Here is an 8,710-nt window from a genome sequence, read left to right on the forward strand (position 1 = left end):
ACACTAACTGTAATTCTGACAGATATACTTTCTGCACCTATTCTCTTTGCTTGTACTTATTGGTTGTATGACAGGGAGAAGAAGCGGGGCTTCAACTTCCTTTGATTCTGAACCTGAGAGAACCTTCCTTAGACTAAGGAGGGAGGCAAGAGAAAAATGTGTAGTTGGTGGTGAAGAAGAGGAGGAACACTTTGAGGAATACTTTGAACCAAACATGGAAGAAAATATGGAAAACCATCATGAAGAAGAGGCTCACAACCATGGCAGAGGAGGAGGAGCAAATCATGCTGGGGAGGATAGAAGAGTTTTAGGCTCTTATATCAATCCAAACCCAGGGAACTGTGGAAGTAGCATTCAAAAGCCAACCATCCATGCCAACAATTTTGAACTGAAGCCACAGCTCATCACCCTTGTTCAGAACAACTGTTCGTTCAGAGGGAGTGTCCAAGAGGACCCCAATCAACATCTAACCACCTTCCTGAGAATATGTGACACAGTGAAGTCTAATGGTGTTCATCCTGACGCCTATAGACTGCTCTTATTTCCATTCTCACTCAGGGATAAGGCAGCTAAGTGGCTGGAGTCTTTCCTAAGGGAGAGCTTGACAACTTAGGAAGACGTGGTGAACAAATTCTTAGCAAGATTTTACCCTCCTCAATGAATCAATAGGCTGAGAGCTGAGGTCCAAACTTTCAGGCAACAAGATGGTGAGACTCTATATGAAGCATGGGAGTGGTTTAAAGACTTAACAAGGAGGTGCCCACCAGATATGTTCAACGAATGGGTGCAGCTGCACATTTTCTATGAAGGGCTCTCTTATGAGTCAAAGAAGGTCGTAGACCATTCATCCGGAGAATCTTTGAACAAGAAGAAGACTATTGAGGAAGCCATAGATGTCATTGAAACAGTAGCAGAGAACGACTACTTCTATGCTTCCGAAAGAGGGAACACAAGAGGAGTAATGGAGCTAAACAATGTAGATGCTCTGCTGGCCCAAAACAAGCTCATTACCCAACAGCTGGCTGACCTCACCCAGAAGATGGAGAGGAACCAAGTAGCAGCAGTCTCCACTTCATCAACAACCCAAGAAGGAGTGAATGAAGAAGCAGAGGGTAGTCTGGAGCAAGCCAACTACATTGGGAATTCACCTAGGCAAAACCATGATCCATACTCCAAGACCTACAACCCTGGATGGAGGAATTACCCAAACCTTGGGTGGGGAAATCAACAAGACCAAAGCCTTGATCAAAGACGCCCAAATCCAAACAATGCAGCCACCCAACACTTCACATCTAGACCATATCAACACCCCCATAACAACACCTCCCCACATTCATATCAAAGCCAGAATAACCCTACTCAGCCTGACCTGTCATCATTTGATGAAAGAATCTTAAGGATTGAGAATCTACTCAAAGGCATAAGCAAAGAGATTCAAGATAGTAAAGCATTCCGAGAAGAGGTGATATCCAATATGCAGAATCAGGATGCTGCCATCAAGAAACTTGAGACACAAATTGGCTACTTATTCAAACAAATCCCCCGCCACAACCTTCGCAGCAAGACTAGCTCAACACAAAGGGAGGAGTGTCAGGCTATCACCCTTAGGAGTGGGAAGGAACTGAAGGAAACCCCCCCAGAAACCACAAAAAGAGGACTCAACTAAAGAGGAAGAAGAGCAGGACGAAGCTCGAGTTCCCACTTTGAATTTACAAAAAGGGGAAGGAGTGCAAGCCAGACGCCCCAAGAGTCCCATACCCTCAGCAATTAAGGAAGAAAGGGGATGACAATCAGTTTTCGAGATTTCTGAAAATCTTCAAGAAACTGCAAATCAACATACCCTTTGCTGAAGCAATAGAACAAATGCCACTCTACGCCAAGTTCTTGAAGGAGCTCATGACTAAGAAGAGAAGCTGGAAGAACAACGAGACTGTGATACTAACCGAAGAATGTAGTGCTATCATTCAGCACAAACTACCCCAAAAATTGAAGGATCCTGGGAGTTTTCAAATCCCTTATATTATAGGGGAAATCACAGTGGAAAAGGCTCTGTGTGACTTAGGAGCCAGCATCAATTTGATGTCAGTAGCTACGATGAGAAAGATGAAGATTGAGGAAGCTAAACCAATAAAGATGGCCTTACAATTGGCAGACAGATCGTTCAAGTTCCCGCATGGCGTTGTAGAAGATTTGCTGGTGAAGGTGGGAGATTTTATCTTCCCAGCAGACTTTGTAGTGCTGGACATACAGGAGGAAGCCAAGGCTTCCATTATTCTGGGAAGGCCATTCTTGGCCACTGCTGGAGCTGTAATTGATGTACAAAAAGGAGATCTCACCCTAAGATTACACAAGGAAAAGATGACGATCAATGTGTTCAAGGCCATGAGTTACCCACCAGAGCAAATGGGAGAATGTATGAGGTTGGACTCACTTGAAGACACAGTGCAGGAAAATTTTGAAGAAGAAGAACCTGAAGGTATAACAGAGGAGGAGTCTACGTGTAGTGAAGAGGTTGCAACAGCAGCAAGTCAAATACAAGGTGCACCAAAGGAAGAGAACGAAAAGTCAGAAGCACCCAAACTTGAACTCAAAGCATTGCCACCCTCTCTCAAATATGCGTACTTAGGAGAAGATGAAAATTACCCAGTGATTATAAGCTCCTTCCTCAGCCAAGATTAAAAGGATGAACTGCTCAAAGTACTGCGAAACCACAAAGATGCTATTAGTTGGACTCTTGCTGACTTGAAGGGGATAAGTTCGGCCATATGTATGCACAAGATACTGCTGGAAGAAGATGCCAAACCATCCATTCAATCCCAAAGGAGGTTGAACCCAATCATGAAGGAAGTGGTACAGAAGGAAGTTATGAAGTTGTGGCAAGGGGGGTAATTTACCTAATTTCAGACAGCCCCTGGGTTAGCCCCGTGCATGTCGTCCCAAAAAAGGGAGGAATTACCGTGGTTCCCAATGAGAAGAACGAACTAATTCCTACAAGGACAGTCACAGGATGGCGGATGTGCATAGACTACAGGAAGCTCAACAAGGCTACACGAAAAGATCATTTCCCCCTTCCATTTATGGATCAAATGTTGGAAAGACTCGCAGGGCACGCTTATTATTATTTTCTCGACGGTTATTCAGGATATAACCAAATAGTGGTTGATCCCAGAGATCAAGAGAAAACCTCATTCACTTGCCCATATGGAGTGTTTGCCTACAGGCGCATGCCATTTGGGCTATGTAATGCACCTGCGACTTTCCAACGCTGCATGCTTTCTATCTTTTCAGATATGATAGAAAAATTCATTGAAGTTTTTATGGATGACTTCTCGGTATTCGGAGATTCCTTTCCTAGCTGCCTACATCACCTTGCCTTGGTATTGAAAAGATGCCAAGAAACCAATCTGGTCTTGAACTGGGAAAAATATCACTTTATGGTGACAGGAGGAATAGTCCTTGGTCACAAAGTTTCTAACCAAGGCATTGAGGTTGACAGAGCCAAAGTAGAACTTATTGAAAAATTGCCTCCACCCAGTGATGTTAGGGCAATTAGGAGCTTTTTAGGGCATGCTGGTTTTTACAGAAGGTTTATTAAAGATTTTTCAAAGATAGCCAAGCCTTTAAGCAATCTGCTTGTATCAGATACACCATTTATCTTTGATGAAACATGCATGTTAGCCTTTGAAAATTTGAAAATGAGGTTGTCCTCTGCTCCTATCATTTCCCCACCTGATTGGAATTTACCGTTTGAATTGATGTGTGACGCATCGGATTTCGCAGTTGGGGCAGTGTTGGGATAGAGGAAAGATAACTTAGTCCACGTGATATACTATGCTAGCAAGGTCCTTAATGATACTCAAAGAAATTATACCACTACTGAAAAGGAGTTGCTAGCAATAGTTTTTGCATTTGACAAGTTTAGATCATACCTCATTGGTACGAAAGTGATTGTTTTTACAGACCACACAACACTTAAATATTTGTTTGCCAAGCAAGAATCAAAACCAAGACTAATAAGATGGATCTTATTGTTGCAGGAATTCAATATTGAGATCAGAGACAAGAAATGAGTGGAGAACAAGGTAGCAGATCACCTATCCAGGATTCCTCATAATGAAGGTGGAGCACATGATACAAGTGTAAACGAGCTCTTCCCTGATGAGCAGTTGATGACAGTTCACAAAGCACCATGGTTCGCAGACATTGCCAACTTCAAGGCATCTAGAGCATTACCTCAAGAGATCAATAAACATAAAAAAAGGAAGCTCATGAATGATGCAAAGTACTTTGTCTGGGATGAGCCATATCTCTTCAAGAAGTGTTCAGATGGAATCCTTAGACGATGTGTTTCGGAAGAAGAAGGATGAGAGGTCCTATGGAAATGCCACGGCTCATGTTATGGAGGCCACTTTGGAGGAGATAAAACAGCAGCAAAGGTGTTACAAAGCGGATTCTTTTGGCCCACCCTTTTCAAGGATGCAACAGAACTGGTAAGGAGCTGCAATGAATGCCAAAGATCTGGAAACTTGCCCAAAAGAAATGAGATGCCACAGAATTTCATCTTGGAACTGGAACTGTTTGATGTGTGGGGAATTGATTTCATGGGTCCATTCCCAATCTCATATGCAAATAATTACATCTTGGTAGCAGTAGATTACGTCTGCAAGTGGGTAGAGGCTATTGCAACCCCAAAAAACGATAACAAGGTGGTCATGAACTTCCTCAGGAAGAATATCTTTAGCCGGTTTGGAGTCCCACGAGCACTCATCAGTGATGGAGGAAGCCATTTTTGTAACAAACCACTAGAAGCTCTTCTCCTACGATATGGGGTAAAACATAAGGTAGCCACACCATACCATCTCCAAACAAGTGGACAAACTGAGATATCCAACAGAGAGCTAAAGAGGATTCTGGAAAAGACTGTGGGTGCATCAAGAAAGGATTGGTCGAAGAACCTGGATGATGCTCTTTGGGCATACAGAACAGCATTCAAAACACCACTTGGAATGTCCCCATATCAACTGGTGTATGGTAAGGCTTGTCATTTACCACTAGAGCTGGAACACAAAGCTCTCTGGGCTATCAAAATACTAAACTTCGACAGCATTGCCGCTGGTGCAAAGAGGATCTTACAGCTGCAAGAGATGGAGGAATTCAGGTCACAAGCCTATGAAAATACCAGGATGTACAAAGAGAATGCAAAGAGAAGACATGACCTGCGTCTTGCACCCAGAAATTTCGAAAAGGGGCAGCGAGTACTTCTCTACAATTCTAAATTGAGACTGTTCCCAGGAAAACTCAAATCAAGGTGGTCCGTACCTTTTCTTGTCACAAAAGTATCGCCATATGGACACATCGAAGTCATGGATGAAGGTTCAGAGAGGACTTTTACAGTTAATGGACAAAGACTCAAGCATTACCTGGGCAACATGGGGGAAAACCCCAGAGTAAACTATCATCTCAAGTGAAGGAGGAATCGTCAAGCTAGTGACGATAAAGAAGCGCTTTGTTGGGAGGCAACCCAACCTCAGGTATTTTCCTTTTCACCTTTATTTCAATAAATATCACAAGTTATTTCCCCTGTATTGTAAGGAGCTAAGTTTGGTGTTCCACACCAGAACAATCCAAGAGTGATAGTGTAATTCTAATTTTGGTGTTCCACCAAAGGACAGTAGTTAGAATTACACTCCACTCCCAAAACACATTACTAGCTCCAACCAATCAAGGGAAACAACTTAGATGTAGTTAGACTTCAGTTAATAAGTGTTTTGTTAACAATAAGATATGAGGTTCTCAGCATATATGCAAGGTTTGGTACTAGGCACGGAACAAAGTTTGGTGTTCACACACCAAATTAAGTTCAGAAATCACAAGCATACATGCAAGCTAACTATTTCTCAAGTGCTTTGGGAACAAGCAACTTCAAATAACTTTACAGGAATCTTATGAGGAAATTGTGCACTTTCACCCAAGGAAGTGAGGTAGAAAGGACTAGGATGGTGACAAAGAAAGAAGGCAACTAGAAATCGTCACCAGAAGGTTGTATTGTTACTTAATACCATTGTACCCAGAATTGTTGAAAATTGGAATTCCGGATGCACTTTTGATTAATAGTTGCTCGTAGTTTGAACTTTATTTTAATTCTGTCTTTTAAAGTTTTGATGCATAGGTCTTTTGTCGCTGGTCTTTATGCTATTGCATCATTTCTTTACCTACTTGTATGCTTATCCCTTTTGAATCAAATGAAAAGAGAATGATTGTTTTCAAAAGACCAGAGTGGAGTTCATACTAGGGAGTAAGTCCATGAGTTTGTGGTGTGGTCATAAGTTAGCTAAGTTGGTTCAACCATAAGGTGGGAAGACAACAATCTGTCATGAATACTATGCTTGAGACACACCCCATGAGACTAGATAAATAAGAAGATCCTAATAAGAAAAAGGGAAAGAACAATCAAAGTTGAGGAATAAAAGAAAAATAGTAAGCAATAAGGCTAGGCACCAATGGTTTTAATCTTGAAGCATGTGTCTGTGGTGCTCCTGTGTGAGGGATCTACTTGGATGAATAAGCTCTTAGCGGTGCCTTATCACTTGGTAACTTGGGTTAACTAACCCGGGATTATCAGCTGAAAGTCCACTATCAAGAGTAACCCTCACCACAGAGCATTTAGTAACCCAAAGAGGTGCTGGACACCAAGGTCTCAAGAAAAGAAAATAAATAAACTATGTGCATGTGGTGTGTATGTATGGGGGAGAGACTTGAGCAAGTAAGTCCTTAGGGGTGCTTCAACACCTAGCACCTTGAACCAACTGGTTCGGGAGTGTTGGCTGAAAGCTTATTTTAAAGAGTTGCCCTTTTACAGAGCACTTAGCTTAAGAACAAAAATAAGCCCTCAAATAACAACAAAAGGATCAATGAATAAAAGTCTCATGGGATGCAATCAAAGTGAGTGTTTTATGACAAGATAAAGGTCTGAAAGCCAGGAATGAACCTAAGTTTCTATGCATAAAACCACCATAAAACTAGGGACATGACTTCCACAAGAATGACTCATTTCTCTTGGCATTCCATTCATCATTCTCTTGTTCCAGTACTTGCTTAGGGACAAGCAAGCTTTAAGTTTGGTGTTGTGATGCCAGGGCATTTTGGCCAGTTTCACTGACCTTTTCTTTACTGTTTTTAGGGTAATTTCATGCATTTCCTTAAGAAATAAGCTAGTTTTGGGTAGATATTCACTTACATCTTGATTCAAGCATACATTGTGCATTTTACATGATTTCATGAGGATTTTGCCTGAATTTAAGGAGAAATTGGAAGTTGCATTTCCCATGACTTGGACTAGAACTTTGATGTACTTTATTGCTTAATTTCAGGACAAAGGAAGCAAAGAAGAACCACATTAGTGGCTACGTTAGTTGCACTAACGTTAACACTAACGTGGAATGGGAGTAACTTGCAAAGTTAATGAGAAAAGTGATTGCCAATAACGCTCTCGAAGCCATCATTGCCCACGTTAAGAAATAGAGCCACCGTTAGTGACACTTAACATTTTCACTAACGTTGAACCAAGATCATGAGTGGCCACGTTAGAGTCCACATTAACCTAGTTAACGTGGCCTCTAACGTTAAGAAGGAAGGGGGGAGCCAACGTTAGTGACACTCAACATTGTCACTAACGTTGGCCAAAGCACATTAAGCCACGTTAACTCCCACGTTAACCTAGTTAACGTGGAAGCTAACGTGAAGGAACAAAGTGGTCGACAATGTTAGTGACACCCAACATTGTCACTAACGTTGGAAGAACACAAGCCCCCAATAAGCCATGTTGACTCCCACGTTAACCTAGTTAACGTGGAAGCTAACGTGAAGAAAGAAGGTGATCGCCAACGTTAGTGACACCCAACATTGTCACTAACGTTGGAAGGAGCCATACATGCCACCATGAGCCACGTTAACTCCCACGTTAACTTAGTTAACGTGGAAGCTAACGTGGATAAGGGAAGGATGAGCCAACGTTAGTGACACTCAACTTTGTCACTAACGTTGGAGATGGCTAGCAAGGCCACGTTAGAAGCCACGTTAACCTAGTTAACGTGGACTCTAACGTGGAAAATAGGGGCAATTTGGAACGTTAGTGACAATGGTAAGTGTCATTAATGTTCTCGAAGGATGGCAAGCCTACGTTAAAAGAGCCACGTTAACTAAGTTAACGTGGGCTCTAACGTAGGGAAGGGGGAGGCTTCTCAACATTATTGGGAAAGTTGAGTCCCAATAACGTGTGCGAAGAACATAGTGGAAATGTTAGTGGCAACGTTTGTGCCACTAACGTTGAGGTTAACGTGGCCTTTAACTTTGATGAGGAATGTTAGTAAAAAAGGTGATTGTCACTAACGTTCTCGAACCCATATTTTCACTGAACGTTAACACCACTAACATCCTGAGCCAAAGCCCCTGCCCACTTCATACTTTCTCTCTGCAAGTAAAAGCTATGCCCAATGAAGAAGAGAACTGCTTCCAACTCAAGATCCAAAGGCCCAAGACTTGAAGAATCAACTAGAAGAACAGAAGAGTAGTATATATAGGAGTATCTTTGAAATATTTTGGGGAGTTGGAAATTATAGGGAGACTCTTAGAATAGGAACTACTCTCTGTATTTACTTTTTCTGCACTTCTAAGTTTTCATAATGTATTCTCCATCTTTGTTTTCATTTTC

The 8,710-nt window shown here is 42.0% G+C and overlaps 1 non-coding gene across 1 annotated transcript; it reads right to left on the reverse strand.

The window, feature by feature from the left end:
- Positions 1-667: 667 nt before the first annotated feature.
- Positions 668-774, reverse strand: LOC148567536 (small nucleolar RNA R71). Its single transcript, XR_015881697.1, has one exon. It is a non-coding gene; the product is annotated as a small nucleolar RNA R71 (small nucleolar RNA).
- Positions 775-8,710: the final 7,936 nt, after the last annotated feature.

The sequence above is a fragment of the Arachis ipaensis genome, chromosome B4 (genome assembly GCF_059453495.1).
Source record: "Arachis ipaensis isolate K30076 ecotype BB chromosome B4, ASM5945349v1, whole genome shotgun sequence".
In the NCBI taxonomy this organism is placed as follows: domain Eukaryota; kingdom Viridiplantae; phylum Streptophyta; class Magnoliopsida; order Fabales; family Fabaceae; genus Arachis; species Arachis ipaensis.